General features: G+C 38.7%; 1 protein-coding gene across 1 annotated transcript in view; it reads left to right on the top strand.

Annotated features, from left to right (window-relative positions):
- Positions 1-12,378, top strand: part of MAP3K9 (mitogen-activated protein kinase kinase kinase 9) — a gene marked incomplete at both ends in the record, with an annotated part of 53,644 nt that overhangs the window by 16,386 nt on the left and 24,880 nt on the right. The window lies entirely within an intron of this gene.

Genomic DNA, 12,378 nt, shown 5'->3' with positions numbered 1-12,378 from the left:
GTACAAATGTAATTATATTGTTTCCTTGGAGCATTTAACTGGTTATGAATACTACAGTAATCCATGCCTGAGATAGAAGGTTGTTCTGATGTAAGCAGTATGGTAGAATTTAGTCTGAAACCAGAGCTGAACAGCTCAATTTTTCCAGGAAACTCACCTGAGTGTTCTCTAGGAGCAAAGTGTTTTGTACCAGAACACTAAAGCGATAAGACTTTTTTCAGCTTGGCTAGGTGAAAGGATCCAGTCTAAATATATAGTGGCTCTGGAGGCCTTTCCTATCCCCTCCCCCATTATGCATTAGCTCTTTAGAGTCACTGTATCGCACGGCTTAAAATCCAAGAACTGCTGTGCAGCCACATCAATCACCTCCTGTACACTGATAGAAGAGGACAGTTGGCCAGCTTTATGGATTTGCTGCACCCTCACACTTACCCGATAATTAAAAGCTTTTGCTTCCAAGGTATATGTGTTTTTTGAAGTGTGTTGTTGCTGGATGGTTAGTAATAAAAGAAAATATTTGCTTATTAGTAGAGGCAATATTTGTATTCTTTGTTTTTCCTTCTAAGATGTGTAATTTTGAGCAAGTCTTAACTTCTGCGCTCTACAGGATCTTACACAGCACTTAGCCTTCTGCACCACAAATATTAGAATAAAGATGCAGTCCTACTGAAATGAACGGCAGAGTACTCAACAGAAGGTAGGTAAAGGCCGCATGCGGAAAGCCCAGACTCAGTCCATGTGCAGATCTGTTAATCGCTTTAAGTACTTTGAATGCGGGATCAAGAGCAGATTGCTCATTATCTGGATACTTGTGAGGCAGAGCTGTGCAGGCTAACGATGGAAGGTAGAGCTAAAATTGCAAATTAGAACTTGGCAGACCACTGCAATATGAAGTCTCATTTCGGAGTGTGTTTTTGAAATCCTTTCCCGAAAGCTTCGTTCTGTCCTCAAGGCAGTGTGCCAGTGTACTGCCAAGAGGACTTAATAATTAAAAAAAGGAACACCTGGCAAGCTCAGTCCCTTGTCCCTTTTGCAGTGACACTGCTTTTTTGATTTCTTAAGCAAACTGTGGACTTAGTGGCTAGCTTCTGCCTCTCTGGGACCATGGATCTCAGACAATGCAGCAGCATGAAGCAATATATTGAGGTTATATTTTTATCCAACATCCTGTAGTTCCCACTACCAGCATCTGAGCTGAAATGTAGCTTGAGTAGTTTTGTTTATTCATGGGAGGGGAAAATGGGATTGGAACAATTATAGTAAGTTCAGTGAAACCATCTTCTTCTACGCAAGAACGTCTTTCTTTGATCTATGGATACTTTCCTCCTTCAAATAAGGACTTCTCAAAAACTATAGGAGTATCATTAATATTTTCTATTACTGTAGTATCTTCTAAATAAGAATCCTGAAGACTTCCAGAATGCAGTGCATTTCTTCAGAGGACACTGGAAGCTTTTTTTCATATTTCATATAAAAGCAAGCATAAAAGTAGTAATTGACCCATGCAAGAGGATTATCTCATTTTTCTGAATTAAGCTTAATTAAAAAATATAAATCCAAATTTGTCTGAATTTCACAGCCTCCCAGTAGTTGAAAGTGTTTGGACTAGAAATTGATCTAGAAGGCAGTCAAAGGGCTTTGGACAAAGCGAAGACTACAGCTAGATTGTGAGGAGATGAGTATAAAAAATACTGTAAATTGAAATCAGCTGTCACAATTGTGAGATTCTAGGTTGTGTGTGTAAGAAGTTCAAATTTAAGTGTATTATAAATATTTTAGTGTTCATGGATCCTCTGGCTGGAAGTTCTCAGAAAGTGCATTTAGGGCTGTCCTAGTTCAGATAACTTTATTCTGTTGTCTGAACACCCCTTAGAAAACAGATAGGGTTGAGTGTGGAGATTCTTTGTTCAGTACAAGGTTTCCTGTAACAGATTGGCTTTCTTTTGGACATGTCTGCTGTGGGTGGGTGGGACAGTCTGGATCCTGTGATATTGATCAGACTTTTTTCCTCTGTGGCACAACTTCAGCTTCAGTAAGCCTTTAGCTGACTTCTGAAACCTGTGTAAAACAATTTTTGGTAAATGTGGAGTTGTTTAGAAATTGAAATATTCTCCATTTCCTTCAACTCCTGCACTTGAAACTTCTGCAGGAAGAAGTTTGATGGTAGTACCTCCTCTTACAGGTCTGGCTTCCTCTGAAATCCTACCATGGAAAAGACTTGCTGCTTTTAGAACTGAAACCCTGCTCATGTTTTGCATTTAAGGGTCTCTGAGTGAAAAAGCATTGGTTTTCATAAAGGTTTTACTCTTTCTGTAAAGCTCTTGCACCTGGGATTTGATGGACTTGGTATCTAATACATCTCTTTACAGTACTTGAATTATCTAAATGGAGGAAGTGGATAGGCTGATGCTTATCCACTGACTGTCAAAACTTTTGCCATTTTGCGTTTTGGTAAGTGAAGCCACAGTAAGCTGCTGTTTGCAGAATGGAGGATGCATTATTTAAAATGCATCCAATATTCCCACAAACAGTGAGTATGCAGCTGCAGCAATGGTCTTTCACACTCCAGCTATGACAGTGTAAGTATTAGTTCCCCTCTTTGTAGCTGTCTGTTGACCTTACTGCTGTTGAAAATGGTGATTGTACAGTAACAAGTGAGCAAATGCCTATGGGAAAACAAATCTGGTACTAGGCTGTTGTATCTGTAGGTGGTTGAGTTGCTCTGGAGTGATCTGCAAAAACACCTAACTGCAGCAAAAATGCATGGTATTATTCTGGGAGAGATAAGTTAGTGTTCTGGGTGAGTTTGAATTCCTTTGCCATTTTTTGGCCTTTGAGGTTTTAAGTAGTGGTCTTTTCACTTCTCTTCAATCTAACAAAATAACAATAGATATGGTGAAGCATTGGGACTAACGGAGAAATCTAGTTGAGGGTCCAGATAAGAATATGGGAGACTGGGGAAGAAACTTCACTAAGTGTGCAGATAGTTGCTTGGCTGCACAATGATTTAAATGTTTCTACAGCAAGTGAAGTGTCAAAGACGACATTTATCCTATTTATAGTCCTTCCTCTGGTCAGTCTTACCCACCCATTGCTGTTGCTGCCTCTAGCTCTTGCACTGTGTACCCAGCTGATGTGGCTCTAAGGAGACAGAGTACCGCACCAAATGATGAGTAGGGGCTTTTGGGAATGTATGTGAGTGGGATGTCCTTGCAGGTTACATCCTTTTGCTGTGTTTTTTCCTCATGTCTAATATGACTGTTTTCCTCATTTCTGGAATCTTGGATGGCAAAGCATTTGACCCACAGCAGTGCTAAGTTTGGTGAAGACTAAAACAGAACTACTGAAGTGCACCGGCACTTACAGGCAATCAGATCACCTTTGGATTTTTCAGGTCTTTTCAACTTCACATCACAGTCAGGGCCACATCTGGAACCTCCACGACCTCCTCTATCTCTAGGTCCAGGAGCTCCCTTTAAGCTCAGGTTAACTTGAACTACCTTCATAATCTGATTTTATTACATTTCTGGCAAATAAGCTTCTGATAGTTTCTTCAGATTGTGCTCCCAACCTGTTTCAAAGCACTACTATCCACCCTAGCATGCTAGAAGCACTGTTAGTGGTAGGCATCTCTATGAAGAATTGATAAAGCTTCAAAATATAATGATAAAACACGAGTTAATGTTGCTTTATCACTAGGTAGTAGCCTTGTTGTTTCATGATCTGCCTAGAAGTAGTATTTAAAGAAAAAAATGCCAGGTATTCTGGCACTTAAATACTGACTATGTTGTCCCAGTTGCGGAAAAGTTACATGGGAGTTAAATATGAAGCCAGCAATTGCCCATCATGTCAGAGATACATCCCAGTGTACCACAGACAACAAATCCAGCTTTTTTCCCCCTACAGTAGGGATCCTCATCTTCCAGTCTGTTCCTTTCCATATTTCTGTCTGTATACTCTGAATTCTCATTGCACTCGGTTCCTGTCTTATCTCGTTTTTCTTTCTCCATGTCATGATTGTAAACGTTTCCATCAGGCTTGATGTTCATTACCTAGTAGATCTTTGTTCTGTGCCAGCCTTACTGAGCAGCATCATGCTCAGGTAAATGACTTGGTGTGAACTCTAAGCTGGACCATACAAGAAACTGTCTTGGATTTTTTTTCAATTTCTGCCCTGTTTCTTAATACACTCACACTCTCTGGACTGGGAAAGGGAACATGAAGTTGCTGATACACCCGTTGTCATGAAATATAGGGGCAATAGGGAGTTTGGTGGTTAACTATTGTGGCGGTGTTGCAAGGTAATCTTGCTTTCCTTGATGTTCTGCTGTCAATTTTTACCTAACAAGTCAGGGAGTTCTTTATTTTCTTGACTTGCTACATGCTAAATAAATTGGTATATAGCAGCAGAGTAATTGAAGAAGCTGAAGCCAGTACAGCTAGATAATTTTGGTATGCCTAGCTATTTTGCGCAGTAGATAGTAGACAGCAGCACTTTTCCTCTACCTTCATATATAAAAATGTGCTATTTTTGCCGTGGGTGATGACACTGTAGTAGTTCCTTCCTGAATGTTGTTCTGCTTCTAAAGTGATGAATCAACTTTGAGCACAAGCAAAGCAAAGGAGTATTCTGTTCAGAGCTATACTATGCAGATAAACCTAATCCTTTTGCTAGGCTGGGAAACCAGAAAATGGTAGCTATATGACCATATTTTGCTGCCTGGTCACTTAATTTTGACAGCAAGATGAAATGAAGAGCCAGATCCTACCAGTTCTTTGATGTTACTGGCAACTGGATCAGTATGGATAAAATGTTTATTTTTCCCTCCTTGCTCTTTCATGTTATTTTGGCCCACTGGAGTCTAAGAGTGCTGGTCTAACTGCCCGAAAGTGTAGGTGAAAACTAAAATAACCCTTCCAAAAGAAACAAGCAAAAAAATCGGACAGTGTTACTGTCTTCCAGGGGAAGTTTGTGTTTGTGAGAGATTGTAACATGTCGTCTGGCTCTGCTGGTGTAATATGAACAGAACAGAGGATTAAAGCAGTAGCTGTTAATTTTGGTGCCAACATTTTTTTTTCTTAATTTCTCTTGTGAAAATTTTCTTTCTGTGAAAGTAATTTACCCCTTTAAACTGTCTTTTGATGCGTACTGGAGGTAGTATGGTGCTAAATGAAAAACAGGAGATGTACTATTGAGGTTTTATAAAGTAGTCATCTTAGAACTCAAGAAAAGCCTTGTCATGCTTGTTTAGTAATCAGATGAAAGATCCAGTGCAGATGGCTTATCTGTTCATGTAGGGTAGAGAAGTGTGTTTGGAAAAAGAGTAGATGGGTTTGAGAAGAAGAAAATGAAAGGGAAGGGATAGAAATGTGTATATTCTGGCAGAAGAAAAGAGATCTGGACCAATTAGTGCTTCTAGCATAATTGGAAAGAGGAAAAAAACATATTGTAATAGAAATAAGTTGGGTTAAGCAGAATGAAAAACATATCAATAAAGCAGTTATTTGCATTGCAAGACTATAGTAAAGTCCAGAATATTGCCAAAACAAAGTTTGCTCAGCAGTTTTCAACTTCTTACTGCAATGGCTAAGAAGCAGGAGTGGTACTGACGTATTAGATGTGGTTTACCCAGCTCTCTTAGGATTTTTCTTAAAATGTTGATACAAGTAGATCAAAGGATATACAGCTTTATACCCCTGTCTTTACCTTGTCGTGGTGCATTTGTATATCTCATCTCATGTCTTACTGGTTGATGCATGAGTGAAGAAAATACAGCTCTTTAATATTTGGTAACTGGGTCCTCCTTGCAGTAAGGCTTTGTGTGTTCCATTAAGATATTCTCTATTCACTTTTCAGTTGATTCAGGGATCATTAAGGTGGGTGGTATAGGATGCAATGAATTATGACCTCCAGCTGCCTTTGTGGGACAAGGGACAGTTTTATTTAAGACAAATTTAGCAGTAGTGCCAGTTTGACTTCCATTAGCTGTCCTTCTAATAGAACAATATATTTCTGAAAATTTAAAAAAAAAAGGTCAGAGCACTGTGATAATCTTGCAACTATGAGTAAATTGGTTTTCACCAGATGCTCTTGAACATATGTTGTGTTGGGGAACTTCTCTAATTTAAATTGCTTACTTAAACTAGGCCACAGGGATTCATGTGGTTTGAGTTTGGGCACTTAGCACAGATGTCTCTGGTCAGGATCTGCTCCTGTAGAGAGTAGTTCAAAGCATGTACATTAGACTTCTGCTTGGAATACCATTCTGGAGAGTCTTTGTCTTTTCTGATTATGTTGGGAGCCTAGGGAGACTACCTTATGAGATGCTTTGAGTTTGCTTCATCCTAGCCAGCTTACGCTGTAATGATCCATGAGGAGGCAGAAGGACAAGAAATTCACCTTTTGACCAGGAGAGGCTGTGGTGGGTGTGCATCTATTTCATGCATGCAAGACAGAATTTAATCTCTATAGAAATGTTTGTAACTTGCCTCCGGGGCAGCCATTCTGCAGTTTTGTCTTACAGTTTATGGCAAAGTCGAAACTTGGCTAGCATTTAATCTGTTAATTTTTTTTTATCTCAGTTTGTATTCCTTCAGAATTCTTTTGATCCTTTGTTTTGCCTCCTTAGAACTAACCAGTGGTTTGGGGTACTAGTACAGGATGCATGCAGTAATAAAATTTTAAAGCTTCAGATTTCAGTGTTTTCACTGCAGTGATTTCTTCTGCTCAAAGTACATAAAATAGTCCTAGATACATATAGTCCCAATCCTAAACATGCTAGTGAAAGTTGATGAGTTACTAGTGAAAGTTGTGTATTCTAACATGAAGCTCCACCTTTGGAACCCTTCTCAAAGGTCTCATTAGACCAACAGCAGCCCTAACTCTGTTCTGTTAAATACTCTTGCTCTGTCTGGCGCCTCACAGAGCAGTCATCTCCATAATGATTTCTGATTATAAGACAGAACTGAAGATCAAGTAGTAGCAACTACATGAAGGTTGAAGGATATAGTGGTATCGTAGAAATCTTAATCAAGTTGCTTTCTGTATTGCTTTGATTACTAGAAAGACAAACATCTCTCATAGTAAAGCATAATAATGTGGAATGGGCTGGAGCAGGAGGAAGAGCTGACTCAGTGTTAGATACTATTGTGTCAGTCATACTTTAGTGGGTCTGTTTCTGTGAGGTCTGTCTTCAGTACAAATCTTCATTTAAACAACAAAAGCATCTGAGTTGGTCCTGGCTGCAGGGAAAAAAAACCCCACAATATACCACCTCATTCTTCTTGATGTCACTGATATACAGCCATCACTCATGAAACTGAAAATCATCCTCTTTGGGATCTATGTACTTCTAAAGACTTGATCACTTTCATTTAAGACTGACATTGGATTCTGTCGAGAGCCTGCTAGCTATTAATGCACATGCAGAATGATACTTAAAGGTTAATGGACTACACCTGACCTCAATAAGTTGATTTCTACCACTTCTGACTTTGCTGGAAAAGCTGCTAGTTCAAATCACAACCAATGATAAGAGGATCTTGGGTACATCATGAATTTTTTTTTTTTCCCCCTTACTAACCAGGAAAACATCTTTAAATGGTGCCAGCATTGGCTGAATTAACTCCTCATCACTCTTTGTGCAGATTGAGGCTGGACTGAGGAACTCTCTAATGACACTTCTGTTTCAGCATCATGTGTTCCCTACTAATTGAAGAGTATTAGAGCTGGTGAAAGATCTGTTTAATGGCCAGCTTTCAGTGATCTGCAGAATGTACCGAAGATGCTCTTTGTAAACTTTCAGTCTGCTTTGGCTCTGGCTTCTTAACTATTGCTTGAATAGTCAAAACAACTAAAACCATGTCTTAAGCAAGTGGACTTGTTCTTGTAGAAATTATACTCTTCTACATTACTGTGATTCTGAAGGGGTAAATGTCAGTACTTGTTGACTAAGGATGATTCTGTCATAATATGGATCTTGATTGCTCAGCTAACTCATGGCAACAAACACAATAAATGACACAATTAAGAAAGGCTGTTTGGTAGCTGGGTTGGTCTTACAGGCCTGTGTGCTGCAGTTAGTGCTGTTAGGGTGATGGTGGCTGTCCATGAAGTATCAAAGTCCCAAGCATAGAATATCTGAAATCTTCAGAGAGTAGGCTACCAGCTGCCACCTATAGCTCTGAGCTACTCGGAGGTGACTGAAAATGCTGTGAAGTTAGTGATGAAAGCACAAGCCACACGGTGCTGCCTTTCCTCCTTGTTACTGCAACTTGTTTTGTCCTGAGCAAAAGCCAAAGCACCACATAGGTAGAAACTTGTGTTTAAAAAAATACTGACAATATAACAAGTTTTCTAATCTCTAGCAATACACAGTTGTTCATATACTAGCTGTAATGTCAGACGTTATGACCAAGGACTGTATCAGACTGAGTCTTGTCAAATGATCTTTGAATTCTACTGTATACTGTTCTGCTAGTTAGTCTGTCTTGTCATCAAAACAGTAAGTATTGGGATATTGACTTTTGTTACCTAACCCACCCCTTTGTTTACATGGTATCTACTTCTTTCTCTGTACTTCATGGAACTTTCTCCCAAGAGTCTGATATGAAAATTATCCTGGATGCTTCTTGTAAAGCATCAAATATGTTCTCAAATAATACAGAAGAACCTCAGTAGACATTTACATTTCAAAGAAAAAGACTGGTCTTCATCATAATCTAGATAGGAGGAGGCCCAGTGTTTAATTTCTGTCTTTCTATCTAAGCTCAGACCTAATGTGTCTTGACTGACTGTCATTTTTCAGCAGTTGCTGTCTGCTTGGCTCTCCAGAAATTTAACAGTGGGATCAGTCATTACCAGTAATGATTCGTGATAGTCCCTGTGGTAATAAAGTTCTTAATAAATTCTTAGTAGTTGAAATTACACCTCTAAATCATAGGTACCAGTATCTGGATGACTGCCTGATCCAGGGAAAGCCTTGCTAGGAGGTACCAAGGCCTGTTTGGATCATATTCCTTTATTCTTGTCTCAGCTGGGACACCTTCATATATGGAAGAGCTGTATTGCTGAACAGAATTCATCTGAGCTTTAATTAATTTCTAATTTTCAAAAGCTTATTTTGCAGAGGACAAGTTCTTCGTCTTTCAGGAGTATATGAAAATATATTTGAGCACTTCTGGATTATTACTCCTATAAGAATACATGTTCATGATACCCTTCACCTAAAGTTGCCAAGAGTTTTTAATGCAAGTTTAAGCCACCATGCTTTACTTTGCACTTGCAGTATGCATGGAACAGTATTGATGATTTGCTATATTAAGTTGTTTTACTGGAGCAGTTGGATTCTCAAAGCTGTCTGAATGTGCTTGTAATACCTGCTCTGCTTCACCAGCATCTTTTGCACAGTACCAGCTGGCTTCTGCCCATGCTACTTAAGATCAGCTTTTAGCCTGTGCTACAGAAGAAAAAGACATTTTTGAGTTGTTAGGAGCATCAAATAGTACATAGCATACCTTAATCTACAACTTGGCTGGCTCTGTGCATGTACAAATGAAGAGGTTTCTTGAATGGGTCCTGTTGGAATGGGGAAATACTGATCCACCACTCCCAAGCTGACACACATTCTGCATGTTCCTGCTGACTCGGCTCTCTTCTTCCCAGTATCTTTGCTGACAAACCATTTCTCTTTTTAAGGCTGGGAATGTGAAAAAAATCTTAAATCAATTTTCTACCTTTTTTTAAAAACCTCTAACTCGTGCAGATCTTTTAAATCAACAGACCAGAATGTGAAGATTTACTTCACCTGGTCGATTAACTGCACTTTTGGTGTAGGTGCTCTATATTAGTGTCTGAATTTTTAGGCTGGTCATGTAGCCAAATGTTAGCTCGATCCTAAGTGGTCAGATCTATTCAAAGATGGAAACGTATGTTAAATCTGTAATTGTAGGAAATACATTACTCATTTGTGTTTTGTATTGTGGTAGCCTAATACGAGTGCAGCAGAAACAGCACTTGCAGAAGAGAACTGGCACTCAAGGTATTAAACAAGAGGCAATAACCAGTTGTAGCTGAAGTTGACAAGTAATGAAGACCAGGTTGATTAGCATGAGTAAAATGCCTTTGCAGCGTCTTAGCAACCTGGCTTGTGTTCTCCATAAAAGAGATTAAGGCAGAAGCTGAAAGGAATTAATATTTTGTTTATTTACAAGTTTCTTCATTAACATCTGGGCAAATGCAAGAGCGACAGTCAAGGTTTTCAGTTTGAAAATCTGACAGGTGGGCTAGGGAAACTCCTAGCAGTTACAAATGAACCTGTTGGTAGTGACCAAGGTAAGGAGAACTGCAACAAGAAGCTGGAGAGAGATATGATTCTTAAAATTAATTTTTACAATTTTGGGTTGCAGGATTATTATCCCAAGCAGTTATTACAAGGAAATATATAGGGGAGCCAAGGATGTTACTAAGGAATCAAGGACTTGCAAAAAAGCCACCTCTTTCATTGTCCTCTGTGGTCTTTTGTCATGGTGATTTATCTTACTTAGCCTACATCTAACAAAAGAACAAGTTCATGGATACAAAGGATCTGTGTAAGTACTAATTATTTTGGTAGAACTTAATACAAATCAAGGTAATTAGATTTAAATAACCTGTTGCCAGAAAGGTATGGAAAACCCAGCTGTGATATCTGGCTCTCTGTCCTGCTATTGAGCTCATTCAAACAGAATATGATCTACCGTGTGAACAACAAATTTGCTTATTGCTTGTGGTGCTTATGGAGGGAACCAAAAAAAAAACCCCAGACCCATGCTTTCTTCTTTCAAAGTTTTACTTTACCTTGCAACTTCACTGTGTATCTATATATTACTGCATTTAAATTTAGAATTAGATTTTATTATACTGTCAGCTCTTTAGGCAGAGTGGGTACATACTAGCAGAAGAAACTTAGCATGTTTATTCTAGGAAGCTTTTCACTCTTGCAATCAGCAAGGAACCTGTTAGCAACTTGTCTTAGCAGTCCTTCAGCTGCTAGAAAGAAGGAAAAAAGATAGTCTTGCTAGGCACAAAGGAAGCCTTCTTTTGTATCTCTGTTTCTTGTGGCGGTTCTGTTCCACACTGAAGTGTGGTTCTAAAAACACATGCTTTTTCCCAGGTGAAGAGAATAGTAACTCTAGGCCTCAATCTCCTCCTTCTTCTGCAATTAGGAAAAGGGAGCATTCATTAGTTTTAGAAAGGAATTTTGTAAAAGATGCAAGAACCAAGAGCTTAACCGTAAGTCTAGTTATTTAACAACTTGAGTTTGCCCACAAAAATATTGTAGTATTTTGTGAATTCTGTAGCCTTGGAGAAAGGATAACTGTTGTTTTTTTTAATTTTGAGAGGACAGTTTTTTACTTTAATAAAACTAAATGCAGTATATTAACATTTAGATGTGTATGAGTTACTACGCAGAAGGGTTCAAATAACACTTTTGGCTTTTCTTTCACGGGAAATCCCGTTTTGATTATTGGAGGGAAGTATGAGAATGAATGTAAGATATCTTCCCTGCCCCTCCTCCCCCGAAAATAAAAACAACTGTGTGCACTTGAGACTGATACTGAGTCTTTTCCTGGACAGCTAAAAATGGTCCTGAATATCATTTTTATATGTACTGTAATTTTTGCAATGGTTCTGTTATGATCCGTGATTGTTTGGCTGTGGGGCTTTTTTTCTGCAACTCACACACACAAACATGTAGAGGGGGAAAAAAACCCCTTGTTTTCTAAGAACCTGTATTAGTAATGATATTCAACATAGAGTAGCTGAAATAATTATGGTATATTAGTGGGTTGCTGCCTTTTGCTGGAAAGTCATTGAACTCATGATAATACAAATGTTTTTTTCTTTGCAGCCCTTTACAAAGTGACAAAAAATATTTTCGCAGGCTTATGGTTACATTAGTTATGAAGGTTTAGTGGCCTTATTAGATTCTGTTGCTTGATGCTATATTGCTGTCACAACTTGCGTGGTCACTTCACATTAAGATAAAGAGGATAACAAGGTGCTGCTAAAACAGAGTGGATACTTCTGGCCTCTGGTTTACGCTCATTTCACAACAGTGTGACAGTACAGTTTGGGTAAAGAGGAATATGTGCCTTATAACAAATCATTCTTGAGTTTTGCCTCCAGGGTGTTTTAACATTCTAGGATATAGATTACTTTGCCACTGAAACGTGGTAGAAACTTTGGCAGCTTATCTAAAAAAATAGTTTCATATAAAGGGTATCTATTACATGGTGGTGTATATGAAGTCTTGAACTGGGCATTTTATTACTGGTCATCAGTCTCTTATTTTAATTGTGACTTTTAAAAAATTCTATATACATAGAGCTTCCACT

This window comes from Nesoenas mayeri (assembly GCF_963082525.1).
Source record: "Nesoenas mayeri genome assembly, chromosome: 5".
NCBI lineage: Eukaryota > Metazoa > Chordata > Aves > Columbiformes > Columbidae > Nesoenas > Nesoenas mayeri.
This window is presented reverse-complemented; position numbering and strand designations above follow the sequence as displayed.